This window comes from Pleurodeles waltl, chromosome 9 (genome assembly GCF_031143425.1).
Source record: "Pleurodeles waltl isolate 20211129_DDA chromosome 9, aPleWal1.hap1.20221129, whole genome shotgun sequence".
In the NCBI taxonomy this organism is placed as follows: Eukaryota; Metazoa; Chordata; class Amphibia; order Caudata; family Salamandridae; genus Pleurodeles; species Pleurodeles waltl.
The window spans coordinates 301,202,659-301,214,957 of NC_090448.1; positions in this window are offsets into that span (position 1 = coordinate 301,202,659).

Genomic DNA, 12,299 nt, shown 5'->3' on the forward strand with positions numbered 1-12,299 from the left:
CCACTCAGACTCATACACCCACTTTCAGATCCACTTATACACCCATGCATCCACTCACAGATCCATTGACAGAGGCAGACCCTGTGGCCAACCTGCGTCTCCCACGGCCCAAGGACGTGCGTGGAGGAGGGGTAGGTGGTTATAAGGGCTTGGCTGCAAGGCCTGGACGTGCGCAGCGGTGGGTGGACTAACTTATAGTTATTAAAATTGCTTTACTTTAAAAATAAAAATAAAATTCACTGAAAAAAACAAAGATTACAGAGATGTTATAGTTAGGTTCTGATGTTCCTTGTCCAAACTACAGAAATTCAGCAGTTATAGTTAGAGTTCTTTTAAGTAACTATAACTCGCACCCTAAGGTAACTATAACTCGATCCTTCACAATGCATTTACGGGAAGCAACAATGAAGACACTAGAGTCAGCACAAAAAAATGTGTCATCATGATCAACAGGTCATTTGAGCATGTTCCAGAACTGACAGCTGCTGCCAAAGGGAAACAACAAATGAGTCACCAGAGACAGCACAAACAAATGAGTCACATAATGAAGCCCCTTACTGACATGAATTAAAGCACACAAAACAATAACAATAAAGACATGCTTTGTGAAAGTATTTGGAGGGGGATTGGTGAGCTCTCATGCACACTTCAGAAGTAGTAAATCACAGTTACATAATAGAATATTCTCGCAGAATACCATGCTTCAGTATAAGTGCAGCATTTGCAACAACATTGGGCAGGATACTATGCAATATTACTGGGAATATCTAGGTAAGTCTTAGGTGACTGATCCTTGCTGTGACCACAAAGAGCATTCACATGGCTCGAACTCTGTTCACAACTGGTGCCGTATTGTGTGTTAATATATCTACATGTTGTGAGGAGGTGGCCTTTTAAGGTGCCCTACTGTTACTACTATCTATTTAATAAGGCAACAATGGATCATTGTGAATGGGAACTACCATGTAGAATTTCTCTGCAAGCCAGGGCCTGAGGCAAGGCTGATGTGAGAATTCCAGTCCGATCCTGAGGTTCGACTCATCATTGGAATCCCATTGACTCATCAACAATAAGTTCTTCATTAAGCTTCTGTGTTGTGAAAGTGTTCTTTTCACCTATAACAATTCAGTTTTAATTACAGTATTTTAAATGTATGATCCAATTATATTTCCATGCAAAACTGATTGATATAGGGGCTGTGTACTGTAAGCAAAGGAGAAGCCTTAGAATGCATTTTAGTTTAGTGAGTGTACAAGAGCTCAGTTTGGAATATAGTAAACTAAAAGGTGCACCCTCAAAACAACATTACTATGATGCACAATTATATGAGCCATTCTGGACAAATATCAGTATCTATTCACATTATTTACCTCCCCTTGAATGCCTTTTGAAAAACCCTAGATTACTCCTCATCTTGTAGCATCAGCCAAGAAGCAGGATTTGGAGTTAGGAATATATATATACATTTCACACAGTCTTGTCACTCCACTTGCCACACTATATTAACTATAACTCAACCTTTCTCCATGCACAACCTATACTCTTGAATAATAAATAAGTTATAGCTTGTGAAATCACTGGATTAATATGTATGACCTCTAAAATTACCTGATTTCCCAGAACACAGTGCATGATACAATGGTGAGTTATAGTTAATGTAGTGTGGCGAGTTAGGTGACAAGATTGGGTACAGAGGTAAGTTAGCTATGTTAATTGGAAGGTGGTGCATAAATGTGAATTAGAAGTATCACTTATTGTTAGAAATGGGGTTTCTGGTTGGCTAGGGTATGCACCTAAACCAGGCAGAACCCACCCACTCTAGTCAGAGTTACACGTCCAAGATAACCCCTGCTGACCCCCTTGGTAGCTTTGCACGAGCAGTCAAGCCTAACTCAGAGACAACGTGTAGAGCGTTTGCACAACACACACAACACACGTGATGCACTATCCCCACCACAAAGAAAACACAACACCAAGTTATATGAAAATATACTGTACTGTACACAACACAATTATTAGACCACACATCACATATTAGTAATATCGTGCTACCTTAGCAGTTGTCAGAACGTTACACATTAGTTACTGTGCAAAACTAGCAGTAGTCAAATATAACACACAGGTTACTTAGTATTCTGCAACATAAGCAGTAGTCAGGAAACACATTATTACACCAAATCACTTATCATAGAAGTATCATAAATGCCCATATTAGGAACCTTATAAAACGTATGGCAAGTCAGAAAAACATATTAGCATGTTATGCCCATATATGGAACATTTGCATACACATATGAAACATCATCAAACAGGTAGGCACCATATACATCAATTAAGTCTCTAAAAAGAAATTATGTTGTATATGTTGTCTTTTAGCAGTACCTGCCTTCCATGATGAAGGCACCTCCGATGCGCCTCTGCGCCAAACGGGGGCCTCTCACTAATCCTGGCATTGAGGGGGGTGGCACGCACCCCTCTGCATTAATGACAGGCCCCTCCTGGGGCCCGCGATCGCTGGGGGCCCTCCTAGGCCTCAGCTGGCCCTCCAATGGGGGGCAAAGCCAGGACACAACAATTGGGGCCACAGATGGGAGGTCTCACCTGACTCTTGTGGGGGCACCCAAAAAACAATGGAGGACCTTGCGGTGCGGGGCACCTCCGGCGAGGCTTCCACCCCACCCGCATCATCTGGAAAGGGCTTGGGGCTCCACTGGGGTAGAAACGGGGCATCTGGCAGTGCGGGGGCCTTGGGAGAGGCTTCTGCCCTGCCTGCAGTCTCCAAAAAATACCCTTAGCACCACGGGAGCGATCATGCTCCTAGCACAGGGAATAGGGGAGAGGGATTCCCCCTCCCGTGTCCTGCTTCCAGGGCGGCCCTGGAATCCAAAGGGAGACCTCTGATGAGATCTCCCTTCCTTCTGGGGCCGCCTGTATGCACTTGGCCGCACCTGGTCTGGTGCGCGAGCATCCCTGTTTCTTCTCCCGGCTCGCGGCGGTTTTGGGCCCAAGCAAGGGCCTTCTGGTGCCCTGGGGGTGCTCCTCGGAGCGTATCTCACCCCAGGAGCACCGAAACGAGCACACTTGCTCCAACTTTTTTTCTTCATGCCCCGGGGGCACAGGACAGTGCTGATCCCTCACTCTGGATGAAAGCAGCCCGCCCGGGCTGCGGCGGTGATTATGGGGATATCTGCAAAGTGCTACCAAAACATGCGCTTTGCAAAGCACAAAGTGAACAAGTCAAAAAAACTCTTCCAAGGCGTCTGAAGGGATCTAACCAGAGAGCTCATCAGGTGCTAAATGACATAGGTGAAGTGCTCTTCTGTAGCCTTAGTGGATCCTAGCAGGGGTCAGGGGCCAAAGCACCTAGCCCCTGGGGGACAACAGCAAAAATGGAGCACAGGGTGGCAGGGCCCAGCAGCAGACCAGCACAAGGTGAATGCAGGCAGTTGGCAGTTCCTCAAAGGGACCAAGCAGGTCGCAGCTCAGCACAGCAGCAGCAGTTCATGGCGGTTCCTGGTGAGTCCCTCCAGTAGTTTTTGTCTAGTTCCAGGTAAGTTCCAAAATGTCACCAAATTGTGGGGTAAACTCCCTTGTACTTATACTCAGTTTTTACAGTGTTTTACAATGGAAGGGGAGAGGAGGTTCCAACCAGTTACAACTGGTTCTGGGAGTGCCCCCTCTCTCCTCCTGCACAGGCTCCAAACATTAGTTGGGGGTAAATTACCCTATTGTGTGAGGCCAGGGCACAGCCTTTACAAATGTAGGTGTGCCCTGTCTCTCCCTTCTCTCAGCCCAGGGAGACTATTCAGTATGCAGATGCACCTCTGTGACACCTCCACCCTCCCTGTGTACAGGCTGTCTGAAAAGTATGCACATAGCTCAATAGTCACTCTGCCCAGACGTGGATTGGAGTCAAGCTGCAAAACACCAGAGTCATAAGCACAGAGAAATGTGCACTTTCTAGAAGTGGTATTTCAGTAATAGTAATAATAAATACACCTACAGCAGTAAGCAGCATTTATTATCACATCACAACCATACAAAACATGCCTACACTCCCCTTCATAAATCAGACAATACCCCTTACACATAAGGCAGGGCAATGCTAATGCAATCCAATGAGAAGGCAGCACTCACAGCAGTGAGAAACCAAGTTAGGCTGTTTGGCACTACAAGGACATGCCACGCAACCTGGCACATGTCCTGCCTTCTACATATATGGCACCCTGCCCATAGGGCTAGCTAGGGCGTACCTTAGGGGTGACTTAGATGTAGTAAAAAGGGGGGGTGTTCTGGGCCTGGCAAGTAAATTTAGATGCCAAGTCCCTGTGGCAGAAAACTGCACACACAAGCCCTGCGCTAGCAAGCCTGAGACAGGTTTGAAAGTCTACTTCAGTGGGTGGCGCAAGCAGCGCTGCAGGCCCACTAGTAGTATTGAGGCCCATATTTATACTTTTTGACGCTAAACTGCGCTAACGCAGTTTAGCGTCAAAAAATTTTGCGCCGTCTAACGCCATTCTGAAGCGCCATGCGGGCGCCGTATTTATGGAATGGCGTTAGCCGGCGCAAGCAGACCGGCGCTGCCTGGTTTGCGTGGAAAAAAAACACGTAGACCAGGCAGCGCCGGCGTTGGGAAAAAATGACGTTAGGGCGTCTTAAAATGGGGCAAGTCAGGTTGAGGCAAAAAAATCGCCTCAACCCGATTTGCGCCATTTTTTTACGACGCCCAGACGCCATTTCATGACTCCTGTCTTAGTAAAGACAGGAGTCATGCCCCCTTGCCCAATGGCCATGCCCAGGGGACTTGTGTCCCCTGGGCATGGTCATTGGGCATAGTGGCATGTAGGGGGGCACAAATAAGGCCCCCCTATGCCACCCAAAAAAAAGTAAAAAAATAATACTTACCTGAACTTACCTGAATGTCCCTGGGGTGGGTCCCTCCATCCTTGGATGTCCTCCTGGGGTGGGCAGGGGTGGCAGGGGGGGGTCCCTGGGGGCAGGGGAGGGCACCTGTGGGCTCATTTTGAGCCCACAGGCCCCTTAACGCCTACCCTGACCCAGGCGTTAAATAGTGGCGCAAATGCGGGGTTTTTTGACCCGCCAACTCCCGGGCGTGATTTTTGCCCGGGAGTATAAATACGACGCATTTGCGTCGCCGTCATTTTTTTAGACGGGAACGCCTTCCTTGCATCTCATTAACGCAAGGAAGGCGTTCACGCAAAAAAATGATGCTATTTGCCAATACTTTGGCGCTAGACGCGTCTAACGCCAAAGTATAAATATGGCGTTAGTTTTGCGCCGAATTTGCGTCGAAAAAAACGACGCAAATTCTGCGCAAACGGAGTATAAATACGGGCCTTAATTTACAGGCCCTGGGTATAGAGATACCACTGTACAAGGGACTTAGGGGTAAATCAAATATGCCAATTAGGTATAAGCCAATCATGCCAACTTTAGATGGGAGAGCACCTGCACTTTAGTACTGGTCTGCAGTGATAAGATAAAGTGCTCAGAGTCCTAGAGCCAACAGTGACAGGTCAGAAAAAATAGGAGGCAGGAGGCAAAAAGAATGGGGATGACCCTGCATAAGGAAAAAAGTCAAACACTTATTGTAATTTGAAAGTGGTACATAAATGATAAATTTAGCACTTAACTATAACTTTAGAATTTCTAATGTTAGTGTAGTTTAATTTGGGTATGTAACAAATAAGAAAGAAAAAAGTGCATAAGTGGGCGTAAATCATAAATTTAAGAGGTAAATATAACTTTCAAATTTCTAATGTTTGTGTAATTTTCTATACCAAACACAAATGAAGTTTTTCTAACTATAACATATCTTTAATCTATTTTTATGAATTTCAATGCTGTTTATAACGATCATAAAAAATTGTGATATTTATATGGTATATTGTTCGACGGTGAAGTATGGTACAGTATAGTGGAGGATCGGGTTGTAAAGTGTACTGTGGTACAGCCTAGTGTCGTACACTGGAGTCAAGTGGAATGTGTTAGACTGGTGTGTTGTACACCGGAATCAACTAGAGGTTGTTCCTCACATTGTCCTGACTAAGACCCCAATAGATTAAAGGGAATTACATGCTGTTTGAAGGGGGTCAAAACATTGACAATCATTATTGTTGACCGCACTGTAATTTCTCCTATTAGGCAAAAATGGACAGTACAAGTTTAAGCCCATAGAAGAGAGACAACAAACTATTATGCAATGGGCGAGCATATTCGAAAAACATTGTGCTTTAACTTTAGAAATTTGTTTGTACTTCAACAATGCACTACATGAGCACTCCTTGAACCTATCACACATAGAGCACCTTTTGTATATAATGAATTATTTGTCATTTTTCTAAAATAATACTGCATGTTTTGAAATGATTGTTGTGGAGTGGACAAGCCTACATTTAGCTGTAATTTGTGTTCAGTCCTTGGTAATTGACTAAGTCATTTGTGATATAGCAATATGAATGTTTTGATGTAATATATTTTTTAATCCAAAAGTATCGTTGGTGCATAACTTTTGTTTGGGAGTAGATAGAAATATGATGTTTGGACTCAAACACATTACGATTTTGAAAATGCCACTTTTAGAAAGTTGGCATTTTCCTGCCCTAAACTTTCTGAGGGCGTCTAGGAGTGTCCAGCTACCTGGACCATTTAATTGCTACCCCAAGAGAAATGTGTGTGGGGCCCAGACAGTCAACAAAGGGCCATCCTGCCAGAATTGGAGTGGTGGACTGTTCCCTGCCACACTTACATTTCAAAGGAGGAGCCTCAGCACAAGAACGAAGAATGTGACACCAGGCTTTAGTCAATCCAGACATCTTTGTACTTGAGCAGGGAGGAAGGAAATTCCAGAACCGTCTTATGGGGGAACCTCTAGAAGGTTCTTCCAATTTAAAGCTGGCACCACGTATAAATAGTGGACCCTGAGACCCATTCTTCAGTACACTCCTGGATGGACCTGTGGAAGACTATAGAAGAACTGCCTTGTACTCCAGAGGACTGCCTTGCTGTCCAAAGCCTGACTTGTTTCTCAGAGGACTGCCCTGCTTCTTGAGGCTTGCCTTGTTCTTCAGAGGACTGCCCTGCTGCTCAAGGCCTGTCTTGCTGCTTGAAGGAGAGGACCATCATCTTGAACCCAGGACTTCCAAAATGACTGAAAGAGTCAGTTGGCTGATCTGTTCTGAGCTACAGAGACATAACATGCTCCAAAGGCCTCCCTGCAATTGCCCAGCTGATTTGCTGCAACTGTCCCTGGCTGAACCTGAAACTGGACATGCCTGAACCTGCCTGAGCCCTACTTGCGTCTGCTGGAATGTGTTCCTGATCACTAAGTGCCTCCCAAGGTCCTGGACCCTTGGCTGGCAGAAGTGTAGCTCTTCCTGTGACATCCTGAAATTTTGAACTCTGCATACCGGATCTTGAAAAGGCAACTTTTCCCACAAGACTAACCTGGTTTCTGCATCCAGCCCTCACTCCATTGGGGTCAGCCTGCATTTGTGACTGTACATGTCTAGTGCAACCAGATGCACACAGTTAACACCTTGTGCTTCTTTCTAGGAGCTACAGTTACCTAAATGTTTGAAATTGCATAACTCTGTATTGGATTTGTGTTATTTTGGTCTCATTTTATGTATTAAATGTTACTCTACTTTTATAAATTGGTGTGTTATCTCTCTTGAGTTGTGTTTTTACTTTATTACTGTTTTTGTGCTGCATAAATACTTAACACAGTTAAGCCTGACTGTTTTTGTGTCATGCTACCAGAGGGTTAAGCTGAGGTTAATTTACTGACTTTCGTGGTTCACCCTGACAAGGATTGTGGCTGTTGCTTGAGAAGGGCTTACACCCGTCTCAACCAACAACCCAATTTCTCACACATGGATATAGTGTTAAATTCGGAGAACCACAACACAGTGCAAGATGGTGAGTGTTTCGAGAGGGTGTGTCAAGAAAACTAAAAGTGAAACTGTACTGCAACATAGTAGAAACTATTGTCCCTGCTTGTCTCAAATACGTCGCTGTAACATTTCTAAATGCAGTGTTAGTAATGAATTCTAAATTGTTTTGATATATTTTTAAATTGTTGGCGATAGAATCCTGAAATGTTTGCTTGCATTTGACTGAGACATAACAATAAAATGAAACAATAGGTGTGCACTTTCCTAATATGTTGCGGGACCTTGCACTTTTCTTAACAAATGTGAGCATGTGTTTAGGTTCTGTTTTCTCATTGGCATTTTAAATGCGGGATGGTCTGTAAGCCTTGTTATTAAGTGAGTCGAGGTCGATTGCCATATTTCAACACCATAATTACTTTTCCTCATAATTATCAGTGACAGACAGCAATCATCAAGGCGTTTATGCCATTGAGCAGCACACTGAATAGTGCTGCTGCTGGATTTATGCGAAGAGGGTATTTACCTTCCTTTCATGACTGACGAACTCGTGGTACCTTTTTCTACGTTCAGTGATATTTCAAGAGTATGGTGGATTGCTGCAAAATACTCTAGATGGGCCCGCTGAATTAGGTAACTGTGAAGACTTGAAAGCTATGGAGACGATAGCATTGATGCGGCCACCATGCAAGATGGCAGCCTCCGTACATTGTTCCCTATGTATCGGACTGCGCACAGATGTAACCCGAATTGTTGCCATCACATAATTATCGAAACTAAGGCCAGCCATCATCTACATCGATCGTGCCATTTTAGAATATCAAGTACTAAATATCACACTGGCAAAATATTGTAGCAAATATAGGGAAAACCAAAATGTAAGCAAGATAATCATAGATACATTATTATTATCTCGACTTTTACGTTTCTTGACGATACTTATATTTTTAAGGGGTTGCAGCATTTGTGGTGTGTTCATTCTGCCAATACCAGTTCACCACTTGTGCTGCAACGCGTGATGAAATATCGCCAAAGTCTTGGCAAAGATGCAAAAAGGAGTAAAAAAACAGAGGTGGTGTCAGCATCCAGGGAAGGTGAAAAAGGGACCATGGAAGCCAGCAACAACATCTCGGTCCAGCTGTGCCCTCAATAGAAAAACTAAAATCCAACACCAAAAATGCCAACATTTTAAAAGAGAAAAGTGGGAGATTTGATTAAAATAATCGGCAAAAAGTATTTCCCCCACTGACATCTATTGATGCTGAGGATATTTCAGACAGATAATAGCTAAAATAAAACCATTTTTGCTTAAAAAATCGGGAGACTACGGTTTGAATTGGGTCTATGGCATGTATGCAACACTGTTCACGGATCTTCTTAATCAGCTCAGAATAACAGAGGCAAAAAGGGGAAAACAACACCACTACACAACGAAGGGGGAGAGGGACAAAAAGAAAAAAAGCATTTGCAATGCAATGGGTCTTGCGTCTGCTCGAGTTAGAGCTATTACTGTTATAAATTCCTAACTGGACTTTTCTTTCCACATAAATTGAAAATTAAAAGTAAAACCAGTTGACATAAACAAGCCATCGGCAAAAGCGCAATTATGCATGTAACAGGATTGATGGCCAAGGTGGTAACAAAACTGCCCCAAGGAGGGACAAACATAAAGAATTTACCAATGATAGCAAAGTATTTTTTAAAAGCTAGTGATGGGCGTGCGGTGGGTGTGGTTACAAACCCACAGATAACTTACAACAGGCCAAAGCGCTTGTGCACTCCACCTAACAAAGGCAAATTCACTGCAGGAAATAACCCATGCAAAGAGTGTGTGTTCCACAGTGAGAAATCCGCACATTCCTTCAAGGTGCACAGATGTGAAGCGAAGTTAAGGAAATCAACACGTACCTAAATAATATCAAACTTTTTTATATTTCAGTTCCCAATATTTTTGCTAACCTTAGTAATTTCCCTTATGTTTGCACTAATTTGAATTTTCACCGCTGTTTATTAAATTACACCAGGGTAATGCCTTCAAAAGCATTTAGAATTTTTAAAATCACATGTAAATTCAAGGGACACGTTTACACCAGAATTGGTGTCCTTGTATATATAGCTCACATAATTGCGGCATTATTTGTTTTTCTTCTCTACAACTTTTTGTTGACATCTAACTGTTTAACAGATGTGATTGTTACCAAGAAAAAAATAAAAAAAAGCTCAAATGATCACAATAGTACTTACTACTGAAACCACAAAGTAGACCTACATACCCATTTTGGGAAACGATTAAGGGTGTATAAACCATTTTTGTGGGCGGAAACAGCCTGTTTCCGACAGCAAAACTGCTTTCACATATGTACAAACACAAATTGAGATTCTGTAACATTTTAGCAAATCACAATTTGTGCTCGCAATTTGGTATTTGGAAGGGGCGTGTTTAGGGCATCTCTTCCAAACACTGAATCTGAATGGGATATATGAATGTTTTGAGACTGAATTATGGTTGCAAAACATTTGTATTTTACTGACTCTTTAAAAGAGATGGGAACCCCTCCCTCAGAAGATGTACAAATTTTTTTTTAAGAGCAGGCAGTGGTCCCACTGACCACTGCCTACCGTAAAATAATGAAACTAGTTGTTTTAAGCACATTAAACAAAAAAAATACTTTATTGAAAAACAATCATAGACATGGTGGTCGGCTGCTCCTACCAGGCTACCTTCCCTGTGATAACTGCTTTTCCCAATGGGTTGTAAACTGCGACCTACATCATTAATATTTAGGATGAATGTCTATTTGCAACCCACTTCAAATCTCAGAAAGCATAAAACACAATTTTGTACATTTAGGCCCTCATTCTGACCCTGGCGGATACAATCCGCCAGGGCCAGCGGGAGCACCGCCGACAGGCCGGCGGTGCCCCTAAGGGCATTCTGACCACGGCGCTAACGCCGCGGTCAGACAGGGAAAACTGGCGGTCTCCAGCCAGTTTCCCGCTGCCCTGGGGAATCCTCCATGGCGGCGCAGCATGCTGCGCCGCCATGGGGATTCTGACCCCCTTCCCGCCGGCCTGGCTCTGGCGGTTCTTACCTCCAGAACCTGGCCGGCGGGAACGGGCGTCTTGGGGCCCCCTGCAGTGCCCATGCCCATGGCATGGGCACTGCAGGGGCCCCCTAACAGGGCCCAACTAGGCTTTTCAGTGTCTGCGATGCAGACACTGAAAAGCGCGACGGGTGCTGCTGCACCCGTCGCACGCCTTCCACTCCGCCGGCTCGATTCCGAGCCGGCTTCCTTGTGGAAGGCGCTTTCCCACTGGGCCAGCGGGCGATCTGAATCAGATCGCCCGCCGGCCCAGCGGGACAGTCAGAATACCCCTCGCGGTCTATTGACCGCGGGGCGGTATTCAGGCGGCTTCCGACGGGCGGGCGGCAACCGCCGCCCGCCTAGGTCGGAATGACCACCTTAGTGTTTGCGATTACCAAAAAGTGAATCACAAAAATTTGCAATTTGGTAATCACAAACAATAAACTTTGTACATCTGGCCCTACATTCCTTGGGATACTTAACCAAAGGAATATTTAGTCCTCTTGTATGTTGCATGGTCTGATTGTAATGAATATCTTACAGTCTTGAAATGTGATTGCAAGGCAATCTTGCACTGATAACAATTGACAAATTCATACTCAAAACAACATGAATCGAAACAACAACATCTTCAAGCAGGAAAAATATAGTTACATGCGCCCATCAAAAGAACCATTGGTCTGAAGCTTTCACATTGAACATTATTTAGGTATAATAACTTGCTGAATCATTCCCTATTTTAGCATATAACACAAAGGTATTTTATTTCCCTGATGATTTCCTTCCCTTTTTATTTCTTCAAGTTTTCTTTCACCAGCTCAAGGGCTCATTTTTATCTACAGCACTTCCTTCTATGTTTTCCTTGGGGGGTTTTTCTGCTGAATTTCTTGTTTTTAGATTCCTCTCTTTTCTATGTTTGCTCTTTTAGACTGTATCTTTATTCTTTATTCTTCTTTTGCTGACAGCTTTCACACTTTTCTCATCATAATTCTCCAACATTTTCTTTCTCTTCCTTTTTCCATCCCCTTTCCTTTTCGGAACACTGTTCTAGTTTGTTATTTTCTTTCCATATTTTCCTCCCTTTTAATAATGCGCATCTTTCTGATTGGCTAGTCTACCTAGTGCAGTGATACCCAAAGTAGGTCCCGGGGGCCGCATGCTGCCCACCTGACCTTCACATGCGGCCCTCAGTTGAACAGGAGCACTAGGCTGTTGTTTAGAAAGCACTAATGTTTGTAAATATATTGAATAGATTGCAAGCAATTATTTACATGTGAACTGAAGTAAAAAAAAGATGCAC